At 43.4% G+C, this 16,352-nt stretch overlaps 1 protein-coding gene across 1 annotated transcript in view; it reads right to left on the bottom strand.

The window, feature by feature from the left end:
* Positions 1–16,352, bottom strand: part of TMEM33 (transmembrane protein 33) — a 42,813-nt gene that overhangs the window by 26,035 nt on the left and 426 nt on the right. The gene's annotated exons all lie outside the window — the stretch shown is intronic.

Raw genomic sequence — 16,352 nt, 5'->3', positions numbered from 1 at the left:
TGCCTTCTGAAGTCCTCTGGGGCTCTAAGACCAAGCTTCCAGTAAGTATGGCTCCCTAACACATTTGTTTTCTTCCTCGTCACACAAGCCCCGTCTGTCCCTTCTGCTGAAGACTGAGCAAATACTGAAAGGGTTCTGAGAATCACCAGCCTATATGGAAAAAATTCCCAGTATTACTGTCTTCATCTGCTAGTAGGTTGACTTAACCTACTTATCTGAACTAGTCCGGCAACGAACACCACATGTTAATAAATGTAGCAGGTAAATAAAATACAGACCCTTCAAAATGCCAATTCTAAAAACTAAGAAAGTTCAGTAGATTACAATGCTGTTATAAAGCCTGTAGTTTTACAGGATAATCTATTAAACTAAAATAACTGTAATCATATCCAAGATGTTTAATACAATATTATGTTAATAGCCAATAAACAATAATTAGGGCTTTGGTGACCTGTATAGAGATACTACAGTTAGAATCCAAATTTCAATTAACATCCTAGATATTTTAAGAGCTCCCTTCTTAACCTTGGTGGCTATGGAAATTATTACAAAATCGAATAATAAGGTATAGGAGGCAGCTTGGGTATTGGAAATAAAATGGAAAGGCCTAAAATGGCTTACTAGTTAAAGTGGTGAAGGCCTTTTCTATAATAGATTTAAGGCATGCTTAGCTGAAGTTTTGCTATTCCACTGTTTTTTTTTCTGTTTTGAAGTTTCCTTTTTTAAAAAAAGATTAACTCATCTCGGAGACATCATCTGATCAGATGATGTCTCCGAGATGAGTTAATCTTTTTAAAAAAAAAGGAAACTTCAAAGCTTCAAAAACAGAAAAAAAACACAGTGCAAAACTTCAGCTAAGCTAAGTGCAAGTTTGTTTATAGTATATTGAAAAATCAAATTAATGGATGGAAGTTTAAAGATTGAGAATATTAAAATTGATGGATCAATGACAAATACATGCCCACCATAGAAAAGTGCCTCGCTCATAATATAGCCTGAATGGTGGTGACATGGTTATCTGATGGATCCAATGTCTAATACCCATTAAAGAATATATATGAGATAGGTTAAGAAATGCTTGGAGCTGGGTAGTAATTGGGAATTGTCTACGAGAAACCCCCTCCTATAAAATATAATATTGATACCGTTTAAATTGGATTGTTCATATATTCCTAAGGGCATCTCCAGCGTTTAGCAAGCACTAATCATTAGCATGCACTAAAAATGCTAGTACGCCTTTGTAAAAGGACCCCTTAATATACTACATCAGCCTGTTTTTAATCTTTTGTGCTTTTGAATATGTTTACTACATGAAAAAAAGTATAAAATAAAAGTGGAAATAAAAAGGTCTGCATTAAAAATCTAACAGCTTTTTCAAGTAGTTGACAGCCTGATTGTTACCAAATTATCAAACTATGGCACAAAATGACAGCTCAAAGTCAAAATAAAATGTGTAGTATTGTTTTATTTATTTGAAACATTTGTAAACCACACTATCAACAGTAAAATGAATATGAGCTTTTGGTTACCAAAAGTAATGTTGATCAGAAACTGAAAACTCTAAAACATCAGAGTAGTTGTCTACCTAAGAAGCCAAGCCATTTCATTTCAGGACATCATACTTCTAGGTAGATCTCCTTACTTTTGATTTTGACTACTCAGCTCAAATATGGATTGCAAAATACATACATTCTTCCAACTTTTTGAAAGTAATAAACTAAATCAAGCTTTTTTAATCTCACTGAAACCCCCTGGGAGCAAACACCAAAATTATAAACCCTAAGTAAAATAAGTTTGTCATAAACACTCAGACGTGCATACATGCTTGGCTGCATCTAACCATGTTTTGGCTGATATTCAGTGCTATTTAACCAGCCTGAAACGGCTCCTGGCTGGAAGTGCTAAGGGGCCCTTTTCAATGGCGCAGGAGGGCTAAAACGTGAACAGCATGCGCCCAAATTGCACTGCCGCCGGGGTAGCACGTGCACATGACGGTAATTCCGATTTTGGCACACACTGAATCTCGCAATAGAAAATTTACCGCAGGAGCGTTCCTGGTGGTAACCGGCAGTGTGCCCACGTTGGCACGCTATATGGTTACCATGTGGGCCTTTACCACTAGGTCAATAGGTGTCAGTAAGGGCTCAGGTCATAAATAGGTGAATGCTAGTTTTAATATTAGCATAGGCCCATTTCCCGGATGATTAAATAGCCTTTTCCCCAGCCACAGTAAAAAATGGCCCAGTGCGTGTCAAAAAGATGTGCCCACACTACCGCAGACCACTTTTTACTGCAGCTTAGTAAAAGGACCCCTAAGTGCTAATATTCAGTGTGAGATAGCCAGTTACCTATGCAGAATATTACCATTTAGTGCACAGCAGCTAACCGGCTATACTGTGTGATATAACCAGCTAGCCATGAAAAGTTAACATATCGCTAGCCAAGTTTGGTGGCCAAATTGGGCCACCCAAATAGCAGGCCTGTCTTTGGCCACTATAAACTTAACCAGCCAGCGCTGAATATTGACTTGGCCGGTTATGTTTAAACCGGCCAAACAAAAACCGGATATGCAAAGTTGGTCACCAGAAACAGCCCGACATTGAATATCCAGGCTCAGTGCCAATTGTGGGATTTAACCAGCCTGCCTCCCGGGGCTCAATATCAGCCAGGGTGTATTTTACAAGTCTTTATACCTGTGTACATTTTTCAGATTCTATGTCCCAAAACAACAACAGAAAAAAAAGCAGAAACCATTCAAGCAGCACTTCATTTCACCATTCTACACAACATATTGTAAAATTGCAGCAAAGACCAATTAAAGAATATAGAAATAAAAAAAAAAAAAAGCTGTAACTGCATTAACACCTTTTTGTCACTGCAAAAAAAAAAAAAAAAAAAAGTAGCTAAACTTCCAAAAACTGAAATAACAAGGTCCATACTAAGTTAAACACAGCCCATCTGTGTCCAAGTTCAGTAAGAAAGCCAATTCAAATATCTTGGATTAAAAAAAAAAAAAAAAAAAATCAAGCTGTTTCTGTTGTATGAAGTGAATTTGAAACAAAGGTCTAAATATACCAAATCCAGGCATGCTGAACAAACTCAGGGATAAATTACTCAGAAGGTACAGATTAGGGGGAGGCTATAAGTTTCAAATAGGGTACTGTTTCACCACCGTGAAATGTGGCACCACCAAGACAGGGCCTTGATCAGGTCCATCCGTACAAAGTCAGTAGTCATGGGTTAAGGAAAACCTCGAGTAAGTCACTGAGAGGACCAAGACTGTGGTTCTCTTAAAAAAGAAATCTCTAGCTGAGACTGGAGAAAAATCTGTTCAATAATAATGCCAATAAAATTTTACAGATATGAACTAAAAATATCAGTAGGGAACTGGTTCAATCTAATAAATCATAAATCCATATAACTACAGAACCTAGTTATTGCGTATAAGGTTACTCTATTCTAAAGAGGAGGAAAAACGCCTCAAGAAAAAGCTTTTCCCATAATTATAAATGGGATAAAAGCTATCGTTTCATCATCATGTCGCCCATGATGATGAAACGATAGCTTTTATCCCATTTATAATTATGGGAAAAGCTTTTTCTTGAGGCGTTTTTCCTCCTCTTTAGAATAGAGTAACCTTATACGCAATAACTAGGTTCTGTAGTTATATGGAAATAAAATTTTACAAACATATTGTATATGCAAAGGTGGAAAGAAAAGCCAAATGCCTCAATTCTATATATTATGCCGAAATTTCCATGTGAAAATTGAAGTGCATTCCATAACAATGCACATAACCTGATTGGTTAACTAATTAGAGCTGATAATTGTCAGCAAGCAATTGACACTAATTGGCATTAATTGGAATTTACATGTAGAATTGTTTAAGCGTATTCTATAATGTGCTGTGTGTAAATTCTAAGTAGGCCATGGCAGTGGAATGGGCAGGTCGTGGACATTCTAAAATTTATGCGCCACACGCAAGGGTGGAAAGAAAAGCCATATGCCCCGATCCTATATATTGTGCTGAAATTTCCATGTGAAAATTGACGTGCATTCCATAACAATGCACATAACCTGATTGGTTAACTAATTAGAGCTGATAATTGTCAGCAAGCAATTGACACTAATTGGCATTAATTGGAATTTACATGTAGAATTGTTTAAGCGTATTCTATAACGTGCTGTGTGTAAATTCTAAGTTGGACATGGCAGTGAAATGGGCAGGTCGTGGGCGTTAAAAAATCTATGCGCCACACACAATTTAGCCATCACCATCTACACCAGGTTTGGCGTAACTGCCCATGACTACATTTAGTCGTGCGGACCGCTGCTCAGTGTATTCTATAAACCATGCGGAAAATTAGACTTATTCTATAAAGTACACCTAATTAAGGCATACTTTATAGAATACGCTTAGGTGAATTTCATTTCGGTGCTGAATTTTTAGACGTGATATACAGAACCTTGTCCATTGTGCATTGTGTTTATAACCTTTGAAAGAAGGTTTTGTAGTCCGATGAGACCACAGTAGAATTTTTTGGTCTTCAATGCTAAGTGATGTGTGGAAACATAGAACATCACCCTGCTACCACCACCACTACAGCTTAGCATGGTGGTTGCAATGTTATATTGTGGGGATGCTTTGCAGCAGTAGAACAGAGAATAAGATAGAACTGCACTAACTTTTTGTGCTTAGCATGCCTCAACAGCAAAACCTTAAAGCATGCTAAATGCAAAGGCTATGTGGTAATTGCTAGAAGCATGCCCAGCACATTCTCTGCTATTACAGCACTAAAAACTGTACTGGTGCATGTAAAATTTGTTGCAATTAGCACGGATGCACTTCGCCTCCTGAGCTAATTAGTGTACATTGCGTACAGCACACTAACATTCTTCTTCTGTGACCTGTCTGGCTCCCACCTCCTAACAACATGGATTACTGCATGAATCACTGCATGCTAATCACCATGCTATCGCAGTAACAGCATGGGATAAGCAGTATAAAATGTTTTGTACATTTTTGGGATCTTGCCAGGTATCTGTGACCTGGATTGGCCACTGTTGGAAACAGGATGCTGGGCTCGATGGCAATACTTATGTACTTATATTAATGCTTCCACACAAGTATGCCAATTTGCATGTTAACTGTTCAGCAAACTTTAGTAAAAGATCCCTCCAAAAGAGTTATCATGATGCCTCTGTATTGCTCCATTGAGTAATATATGAAATTCTGGTTGCTGTATCCCAAAAAAATATATAATGGAATTAGAAAAAGTACAGACACTAGGGGACACACCATGAAGTTACAAAGTAGTACAGCACATTTAAAACAAATGAGTAATACTCAATATATAGTGGAGCTCTAAAACTTGCTGCTGGAGAATGTGGTAAAAGAAGTTAATCATGTTTAAAAAGGATCTGAACAAATTTCCGAAAGTGAAGTCGATAAATTGTTAAAGCAGACTGGTAAAAGCCATTGCTTATCCCTGGGATCAGTACCAACTTGCAACTTTTTGGTATTCTGCCAGGTATTTGTGACCTGGACTCACCACAGTTGGACACAGGACACTGGAATGGATGGACATTTGGTCCAATCCAGTATGCAATTCTTATGGTCTCACAACTGAAAGATGTGGATGGTGCAAATTACAGGCAGAGCCTATACTTTGTGCTATCCATTTCCTGAGGAAATCTGTTCCAAGGGAACTAGACAAAAGATGTCACCTTTCAGAAGGAAAATAGTCCTAAACACAAAGCAGAAGCAACAATGAAGTAACTCAGGGCGGGGGGGGGGGGGGGGGGGATAAATGTCCCCAAGTCCAATTAGAAAAAAAAAAATCTATAGCAAGACTTGAAGACTGCCACCCATATACTATCCCTGGGCCTCGCAACAGCAAGGACATGACTCAGATCAACCTGAAACTATATACAAACTGAGTAAGACTGCAGCCTGGAACAGAATAAAATGGGCCCGGGGGGGGGGGGGGGGGGGGGGTTGATTCTACACACCAAACAGATTCTGCAATACTGTCTGCCCGAACCAACTGTTGAATTGGGTATCCTGCTCAAAGCAGTAATGAGATGTGAATGTGTAGACTGAAGACCACGTCACAACCTCGCTGACTGCAAGTGGGCTATCGACGCAGTCACGGTTCTGACATTATGAGTCTTGACATGACCCTCCAGTGTCAACCCAGCCTGGGCATAAGTGAAAGAAACACAATCTGCCAGCCAATTAGAGATTGTGCATTTCCTGATGGCAAATCCCATCCTGTTGGGATCAAAAGAAACAAAAAACTGGGTGGACTGTCTGTGGAGCCTAGTCTGCTCCATGTAGTAGGCCAATGCTCACTTGCAGTCCAAGGTGTGCAAGGTGCTCTAGCCAGGATGAGCATGAGGTCAGGGGAAAAATGTTGGCAAGACAATCGACTGGTTCAGAAGGAACTCCGACACAACCTTTGGTAGGAACATAGGGTGCGCGCAGAGGACTACCCTGTTGTGATGAAACTTGGTATAAGGTGCATCCGCTACTAGAGACTGAAGCTCACTAACCCTACGAGCTGAAATAACAGCCACCAAGAAAACAAATTTCTAGGTCAAGTACTTCAGATGGCAGGAATTCAGTGGCTCAAAAGGAGCTTTCATTAGCTGGGTGAGAATGAAGTTCAGGTCCCATGCCACAGGTGGAAGTCTTTCATGAAGCAAACAATTAGAGGCTGTCCAGAGATAGGTTTACCCTCCACACGCTGATAAAAAGCACTGATTACACTGAGGTGAACCCTTACGGAGTTGGTCTTGAGACCAGACTCGGAAAGGTGAAGGTATTCAAGCAGGGACTGTGTAGGACAGTAAACAGGATCTAGGGACTTGCCCTCACACCAGATGCCAAACCTCCTCCATTTGAAAGAATATAACACCTCTTAGTGGAATCTTTCCTGGAAGCCAGCAAGACTCAGGAAACACCCTCTGACAGACGAAAAGAAGCAAATTCTGGGCTCTCACCATACAGGCCGTCATGGCCAGTCACTGAAGGTTGGGATGTAGAAGAGATCTATCGTTCTGCATGATAAGGGTCAGAAAACACTCCAACCTCCATGGTTCTTTGGAGGATAACTTCAGAAGAGGAGGGAACTAGAGCTGCCAAGGCCAGTAAGGCATGATTAATATCATGGTCCCGTGGTCTTGCTTGAGTTTCAGCAGTGTCTACCCCACAAGAGGAATGGCAGGATATGCACACAGCAAACCTGTCCCCCAATGCAGGACGAAGGCATCTGACGCTAGTCTGTTGTGGACCTGAAGCAGAACTGAGGAACTTTATGATTCATTTGAGTGGCATAGAGATGCACCGAAGGGGTGCCCCACTCTCTGAAGATCTCACGGGCAATGCCCATATTGAGACCCCACTTATGAGGTTGCATAACCCTGCTCAGTCTGTCAGCCAGGCTGTTTGTGCCAGCCAGATAAGTGGTCCGAAGGAACATGCTGTGTTAGCGAGCCCAGCGCCACATCCGGATGGCCTCCTGACACAGAGGGTGTGATCCGGTACCCCCCCCCCCCCCACACACACACACTTGTTGGTGTAATACATTGCAACCTGGTTGTCTACTTGAATGAGCATAATCTGGTTTAACAGCCAATCTCTGAAAGACTTTAGAGCATTCCAGATCGCCCGGAGCTCCAGAAGATTGATCTGAAGACCTCTTTCCTGGAGGGACCATGCTCCCCGAGTATGACACGCATTTACATGAGCTCCACAACCTAGGAGAGATGCATCAGTCATCATCAATTTTTGTGGCTGAGGAATTTGGAATGGAAGTCTGTCTTAGGGTCAAATTGGATTGAACAGTCCACCAGAGCAGAGAGTGAACAAGGTCTGGAGACACTCGGATGACATCTTCCGGGTCTCCTGCAGACTGGAACCACTGGGAGGCTAGGGTCCATTGGGCTGATCTCATGTGAAGGCATGTCATAGGTGTCACAAACTGTGGAAGCCATGTGGCCTAACAACTTCAACATCTGCCGAGCCGTGACCTACTGAGAGGCTCGAACCTGAGAGGCCAATGCAACTACAGTGTCCGTCCTTGGAACTGGGAGGAAGGCTCAAACCTTGTGTATCAAGCAGGGCTCCAATGAATTCCAATTGTTGTGCAGGGTGAAGATGGGACTTGGGGTAGTTTATAACAAACCCTAGTAGTTCTAGCACCCGAATAGTTCTCCGCATGGACTCCCCCGCACCATCCTCCAACGTGCTCTTTACCTGCCAATCATTGAGGTAAGAGAACATGTGGACTTCCAGTCTGCAAAGCGCCACTGCGACTACTGCTAGACATTTGGCAAATAGCATGGGAGATGACGCTAGGCCAAAAGGCAACACACGGTACTAGTAGTGATATGTTCCCTGCCAAAACCGAAGATACTTCCAGTGGGCTGGAAAAATTGGAATGTGAGTATATGCATCTTTTAAGTCCAGAGAGTACAGCCAATCATTTTCCAGAATCACGGGGAGAAGGGTGCCCAGGGAAACTATCCTGAACTTTTCTTTGACCAGGAATTTGTTCAGGGACCTTAGATCTAGGATGGAACGCATCCCCCCCCCCCCCCCCCCCCTGCACGAAGTACCTGGAATAGAATCCCCGCCCTTCCTCCCCTGGTGGAATGGGTTCGACCGCATGGGCCAGTAGAAGGGCACAGAGTTACTCTGCAAGCACTTGAGAGCTGAAGTAATGAGCCCACAGTGGGCAATTTGAAGGTTTTCAAAGTCAATTTAGTGAGTATCCAAGATGGATTATTTGTAGAACTCACCGGTCAGAGGTTATAGTGGGCCATCTTTCGTGGAAAAACTTGAGCCTCCCCGAACTTGCAGGTTGTTCAGTACACACTGACAGTGGTTATGCTCTGCTGGAGTCAGTCAAAAGCACACCCCCTGCTTAGACTGGGGAGCAGCAGGGGCTTTAGGCACATGCTGTTGATGAGAACGAGCGCGATAGGGTTCAGCCTGAGCAGGCTGGCAAGAGGCATGACAGGAACAGATAGAGGGGACTCCCAGTTCCTATCGATGATTTCCTTGTGTACCTTGTGGAGAGGGACAGTCACAGCCTCCCAAGGAGGAGACGTATAGTCTAGGACCTCGAGCATCTTAGCCCTGGGCTCATCCTCCACTTCCAAATGAAATGGAATAGCCTCAGCCACTTCCTTTACAAAAGAAGGGAACAAAATGCTCTCAGGAGGAAACTTTCTCCTTTGAAACAGAGGGGAGGGTTCAGATGAGATGCCATAGCGCTCAATCTCCGAAAAGTACCGTGGATCCTCCTCTGACTCCCAGGCGCATTCCTCATTGGTGTCAGTCAAAAACTCTTTGTGGGAGGGCTGAGAGCGAGCCTGTCCCTATGTTCCCAAGAGGGGTGTCGAGGAGTCAGCTCCCACCTCAACTCTGGCGAACCTCTACCAACGTTAAAGAGGTACTGGCTTGGGTGGCAGTCGACGAGGCCACACGCAGCACCGGAGGCCGCACTGCAGGCTGAGGGCCAAGTGGGGCCACAGCAGGCTAGACAGTATGCGCAAGCACCCCTGACACCAATGCAAGATGCCATCCAACAGCTCAGGGAGCAAGGCCCGCATACGATCACTAAGGCTTGACACCAGTAAAGACTGGGGCAATCGGCTCCAAGACAGGCTATAAAACTGATGGGGCCAAGATGGGAGTCGGGTCCTGGCTGCCTGGAGCAGGCACACCGGCATCTCCTGAACAGAGAGGGAGCGATCCTCCCAGAACCACTGCTTCTTGGGTACCGATCCGGGGGCCCTGTGCAGCAGTCAGCATCGAGACAGGTGGAGACCCACTCAACACACTATTGCTCCCAGCACCTCTGGACAGCAAGGCAGGCACAGAGACTGATGTTAATGCTGTCTTTGATGTCGAGGACCTGGACTTGGCTCCAAAAATCTCTCATTGAGCCTCTCTGGAAAGTTGAGTCCTTTTCTTCATATGAAGACAAAGGACACAATTAGCAAGGCTATGGTCGAGCCCTAGACACTGAAGACACCAAGAATGGGTGTCAGTACCAGAGATTGTCCGATTGCACCGGGTACAGCGCTTAAAGTCACTGGGAGCTTTAGAGGACATGGACAGAAAACCTTCCGACGGTAAAATCAAAAGACGCGATGGTGCCTGAAGAAAAGGGGCAAGGCATCAGGAAAAAAAAAAAAAAAAAAAGAACGGGAAAAACCCGACCGGAGACGATGCCTAAACGCGGCCTAGTGGGCGGAAAATAAAGGAAACTTAAAAATTGAACAAATTAAGCTAAAAAGATATAGGAAGAAAAGGGAAAACAAACACTTGAAAAAGCACAGTGAAAAAAAATGCTGAAAACACGCCAAAAGGCACAAAAAAAGAAGCTCTTCAGACTGGGCATAAAGAGAAGTCACAAACAGTCTTCTCACCGCGGTAAAAAAAAAAGAATAGCAGTAACTGCGCCCGAAAGGCGCTCGGGAAGGCACCTGCGCATGTGCGGTTGAGTATGTCTCGCATTCCACAAAAGCTCTTCTGGCTTGTCATAAAGCCCAGACCGGGCACCGTGGAACGTTATCCACTTGTGAGAATTAATGCCCTGCTTGTCCTCAGAGAAAGAAATCACCACGGATACGGGAACAAAATTTTTTACCACTACATGGGAACAATAAAAAGCCTTGTTCCCACAGTAAAATATAAATAAATAAATAAATAAATCCATTCTCTTCTCCCCTGTGGGTGGCCCTCAAAAGAGGTGGAGTCACTTACACTTTCCTGCGGCCAGCTAGCAGCGATTCACACAGACCAGCTCCATAGCCTTCCTCCTGCCAAGTCCCGCCCTCTCTACTGCAACTTCCTGTTTAGCGTCAAACAGGAAGCTGCAGTAGAGAGGGCAGGACTTGGCAGAAGGAAGACCACAGAGCCAGCCTGTTTGAATCGCTGCCAGCAAGTGTGACACCAAAACCTCCTAGAGTGACACCCGTGGGGGGGAAGAGGGGAAGGGACTGGACCAATGGGAAGAGAGGGGCTGGAGGGAAAGGAAAGAGATGCCGGACCAAGGGGAACATAGAACATAAGTACCTGGCAAAATCCCAGAACAGTAAGAGATTTTATGCTGCTTATCTTTGAAATAAGCAGTGGATTTTCCCCAAGTCTATCTTAATAAGGTCTTATAGACTTTTCTTTAAGGAAGTTATTCAAACCATTTTTAAACACTGCTAAGCTAACTGCTTTTACCACATTATCTGGCAACGAATTCCAGAGTTTAATTACAAGATGAGTGAAGAAATATCTTCTCCAATTTGTTTTAAAATTTACTACTTAACATCTTCATTGCATGTCCCCCTAGTCCTAGTATTTTTGGAAAAAGTAAACAAATGATTCACGTCCACCCGTTCCATTCCACTCATTATTTTATAGACCTCTATCGTATCTCCCCTCAGCCATCTCTTTTCTAAGCTGAAGAGTCCTAGCCACGTTAGACTTTCCTCATAAGGAAGTTGTCCCATCCCATTTATCATTTTCTTCGCCCTTCTCTGTACCTTTTCTAATTCCACTATATCTTTTTTGAGATGCGGTGACCAGAATTGCACACAGTAGTCAAGGTGCAGTCGCACCACAGAGTGAAACAAAGGTATTCTAACACTCATTTTTGATTTCCATTCCATTCCTAATAATACCTAAGGGTGACAAATTCTGAGCCCACAGCAAGAAGGAGAAAGTGAAAGGGGGCAGGCAGGTGAACCAGATGCTGGTGGGGAAAGAGGAGAGAATCTGGGTTGAGCTGGAGAGGAGAGAAATATATTGGTGTGGAAGAGGGAGAGAGAGAATAAGCTGGACACAGGGAGGAAACAGAAAGAGAAGGAATGATGTGCATGGTGGGGAGGGGGGGAAACAGGGACACAAAGGGGAGATGCAGTGTGGGGATGGTATATGGACACAGAGGGGCAATGCCAGACACAGAAGTGAGAAGATAGGGAGATAGAGGTGATGATGGATGTGGGGATATGAGCACAAGGGAAATGCTGAACATGGGGGATGATAGGGACATAGAAGTGGAAGATGGATGATGGAGATGATGGATGGAGAGAGAAGTCAAATGGACAAGAGAACCTGGGGAATGGGTTAAGAGAAGAGAAGCAGAAACCAGAGCCTGAGACCAACATGATTTTGAAAATACAATGGCCAGACAACAAATGGTAGAAAAATAATTTTATTTTGCATTTTGTGATTAGAGTATGTCAGATTTGAAATGTACATTTTACCAGAACTCGTGCTAGACATGGCTGGGGCCCAGGCATAAATCTGGGAGAGGACCCCAAAGCCCACTACCAGGCTGCACTTTCTTCAGCTTTCATCATCAGGCTTGGAGCTCTCTCTGATCAGGGGCTAAGTGTAGTTGCCCTAGTCACACTCCCCTAACACCATCCCTGGCACGTGCCATCTTTATATTTTGTACAATATAGGAGTACAATACAGACAGAGAGGGCACTACAGTATACAAGCAAACAAGTCCAAAGAAAAAAGCAACACTGGGCCTTCAGAACTAGGACAACAGGAGTATTTTATTGATCAATGACCCGACACGGGGCCGTGTTTCGGCGCTAACAAAGGCGCCTGCCTCAGGGGTCGATATGTTGCCGCAATAGCGTGCAGATAACAAGGCGCGATTGCCTTGAACCACTGGGTTTGTGATGGCGAAAAAAGCGCTGATAGCGCTCGCAATATCTCCTGTGTTCTGATCCGGAAAGCGCTAAAGGGCGCTAACTCTGATTGAAGATAAGTCCTCTATGGAAAAAAGGTTAAAAACCTTTTCGGTTTTTTAACCTTTTTTCCATAGAGGACTTATCTTCAATCAGAGTTAGCGCCCTTTAGCGCTTTCCGGATCAGAACACAGGAGATATTGCGAGCGCTATCAGCGCTTTTTTCGCCATCACAAACCCAGTGGTTCAAGGCAATCGCGCCTTGTTATCTGCACGCTATTGCGGCAACATATCGACCCCTGAGGCAGGCGCCTTTGTTAGCGCCGAAACACGGCCCCGTGTCGGGTCATTGATCAATAAAATACTCCTGTTGTCCTAGTTCTGAAGGCCCAGTGTTGCTTTTTTCTTTGTACAATATAGGAGTAAATGCATCTCTTTCTATATCTCTAGCATTGTACTAAACTGTTTGAGGCCTGTGCAGATGAAGGTCAGAGCTTGTGGGGATAGGGACAGGGCAGGGACAAACTTTGTCCCCGTGTCATTCTCTAACTGAAACACATTATGATGTTCTCAGTTTTATTTTTCATTCCTTTCTTAACGCCTAGCATTCTATTTGCTCTTTTAACCTTCAGAGCACACCAAGCCAAGATTTCAACATATTGCCAACAATAATGCCAAGATCCTAATATGGAATGCATCATTGTGAAAAAGTATTTTGGACTGTTCTCTCCCTGCAGGGCAGGCATAACAATATATTGGACACTAGGCAAACATGTGTGAGCCCCCTACCATGGACCCCTCCTTCTTTTCTCAAACCCTTTCTTCCCCCCACCTCCACCACATTTCACCCCTCAAAAGATAGCAGGAAAAAGGACAGTGCCTAGCTGTGGGTGCAGCAGCAGTACTAATAGTTTGAGTGTGTGCAAAGGGACTAGACAAGCAAATGCTTTGAATGGAGTTACTTAATGGTTAGAGCCAGAAAGTAGCAAGCTACTGAATTCCAGGAGGGAAATTCTGGGCCAGTCCTAGATTTCTAACAATCCTATCCTAATACATTATGGGACCTGAAGTGCTGATTTCAATTGGCAATATCGAGGACTACAAATAGCACACTGAACTGGGATGTATGTTAATAATAAGCACATTAGCCTTTGTCAAGCCTAATTTGCATAATTGGGTTTGACAGGTGCCACACCTACTTCTAGTTTGTCAGCCAATCAGAATTGAGGAACCGCCTTAGCCCAATCTGTCTCCCTCACCCCACCCCATCTGATGACATCACTGAAAGTGACAAAATTCCTCCCTAAGCCCCACCCCTTTTGGTCGTGTCACAGGAAGACATCATAACACCACCCTGGCTGTGCCCCCTTTTCCAAGATGGCAGCAACTATGGGTCTCACAATTCCAAGATGGCGTCAAGTAGTATAATAACAAACCAAAAAGTGGGAAATGAAAGAGGGCTAGGCAAACCACAGGTTCAACAAGTCACATTTATTCCGTTAAACATAAAATATCAAGATACGGCACAGTGTTTCGGCATATAAAATGCCTGCCTCAGGAGTCTTATGCTCATTGCAAGCAGACATACTATCAAGAATTAACTGGCGCACATTTTTCTACTTCATCTGAGGACACATCCAAAGCAAAGTAGTCCAGGAATAGTCACTGTGCTGTAAGTTTCATTAAACTTGATAGACCACTTTGATAATTCTAATGCACCGTCCCCTCAGATGCAACGCCCTGCTGCCGGCAAAGCGGGATGTATCTGAGGGAAAGATGTTGCATCTGAGGGGACAGTGCACTAGAGAAGGAAAAGTTGACCAATGGTGGGTGACCTCAGGTGGACTATCAAAGTGGTCTATCGTTTAATAAAACTTACAGCACAGTCTGTATTCTTCCAAACTCCAAAGAAAAGCCAATATAATTTAATATTGCATCGATTCATCTGCAAAATAATACTAGAATTAAATCATTTTAGATTTATACCCTGTACCGCCTGAAAAACCTCACTCTTTGGCATCTCTGCATCAAGCAAAGTTCTTGCATTTGTTGACAGTTCTTTTCCTCCGCCTGTGCAGACCCTTCACATTTCCACACATTTTTCTTAAATTGCTACTCCTTTTCAACAGTCCCCCTGCTCCTCCCTGGACACTCACTGGTTCCACAGCTCTCTCCCCAAAGCCCCATGCAGAACTTAGCCTTCACCTCTTCCCGTACTCCAGCATTTGCAGCTCAGTCCCTCCTCTCTGTAACAAAGCAGCCTTCTCACTGGCTGGATCCTATCAGTGTCTCTGCACTGGAAGGGGAGGACTGAAGAGCTACAGAGGGCTAAAATCTGAAAAATATCCACTTTAGCCGTCCTTCTGACTTTGACATAGATAGTAACATAGCAGATGATGGCAGATAAAGACCTGTACGGTCCATCCAGTCTGCCCAACAAGGTAAACTCATTACATATGGTATGATGTGATACATCATGATTCTATATATGAAGCCTAAAAATTCCACGCAGAAAACACTTTTGCCTAAGCATATTCTATAAGCTGCACCTAGATTTAGGTGCGGTATATAGAATACGCTTAATTGATATCCCAGCGCCTAAAACTACACACATCCATTTACACCAACAAAACCATGGCATAAATCCCAGTGAGTAGATTTAGGTGCAGAGGGCCATATTCTATAACTAAACACGTAAATTTCAGAATGCCCACGAAACGTCAATTTCCCTGCCCATAACCATGCCCCTTTTTGTATGCTTGCATTAGAAGTTAGGCACAGTGTGCGTTACAGAATACACTTAGTGAGTTGTGCACACATAATTGTTAAGTGCTATTATCAATGCTAGCTTTTTAAGCCAATTAAGTTACAGGCGTTGTTATAGAATCCACCTGGATTTCGGCACGGATCTCTAGACATGCTATATAGAATCCAGCGGCATATGTATATCTGATCTTGATTTATTATCGCCATTTTCAGGGCATAGACTGTAGAAGTCTGCCTGGAACTGGCCTGAAGTTGTTAATGCCCCTGATAATTTAGATTTGTAGGATCCTTAAAAAAATCCAGACAGTTGGCGATTCTAGGCTCCCGAGTCCTCAGCACATCTGACAAGGTCCCCCCTCCCCCCCCCCCCCCAATTTTTGGGCCCTAGGCACTTGCCTAGTTTGCCTACACCTTAAATCCTGCTCTGCTCCCTGCTGTGTACCACTTTGCACTTGTCCACGTTAAAAGTTTAATCTCCCATTTGGATGCACAAAGAACTTTTGCAACTGCGAACTGGCAAGTCCTCACAAGCCAACACTAGAGATGTATTATATTCTTCACTGTTTGATTTTAATTAATAAAGGAATGCAAAAAATCCAAATGCACAACAACTTTAAATACATTTTATGTTTATCTGCAAAAGGGTTCACCTTATTTTCTTTTCCAGATCCTTTATTAAACATTACAAAGCATCACTCCCAATTTGCCTTTCTTCCTTGAGAAAATTGACAGTTTACTACTGTTTCCTATTTACAGTGGGACATTACCTATCCCATAACTATTTCGGTTTCTTAGGAGTCTCTCATGAAGGACTGAACCACCGAAAACCGAAATACATAGTGTCAACCGGTCCCTTTCCCCACATACAATGT

The sequence above is a fragment of the Microcaecilia unicolor genome, chromosome 2 (genome assembly GCF_901765095.1).
Source record: "Microcaecilia unicolor chromosome 2, aMicUni1.1, whole genome shotgun sequence".
Taxonomy (NCBI): Eukaryota; Metazoa; Chordata; class Amphibia; order Gymnophiona; family Siphonopidae; genus Microcaecilia; species Microcaecilia unicolor.
Note: the sequence above shows the minus strand (reverse complement) of the source record. Positions and strands in the feature narration are given on the sequence as shown.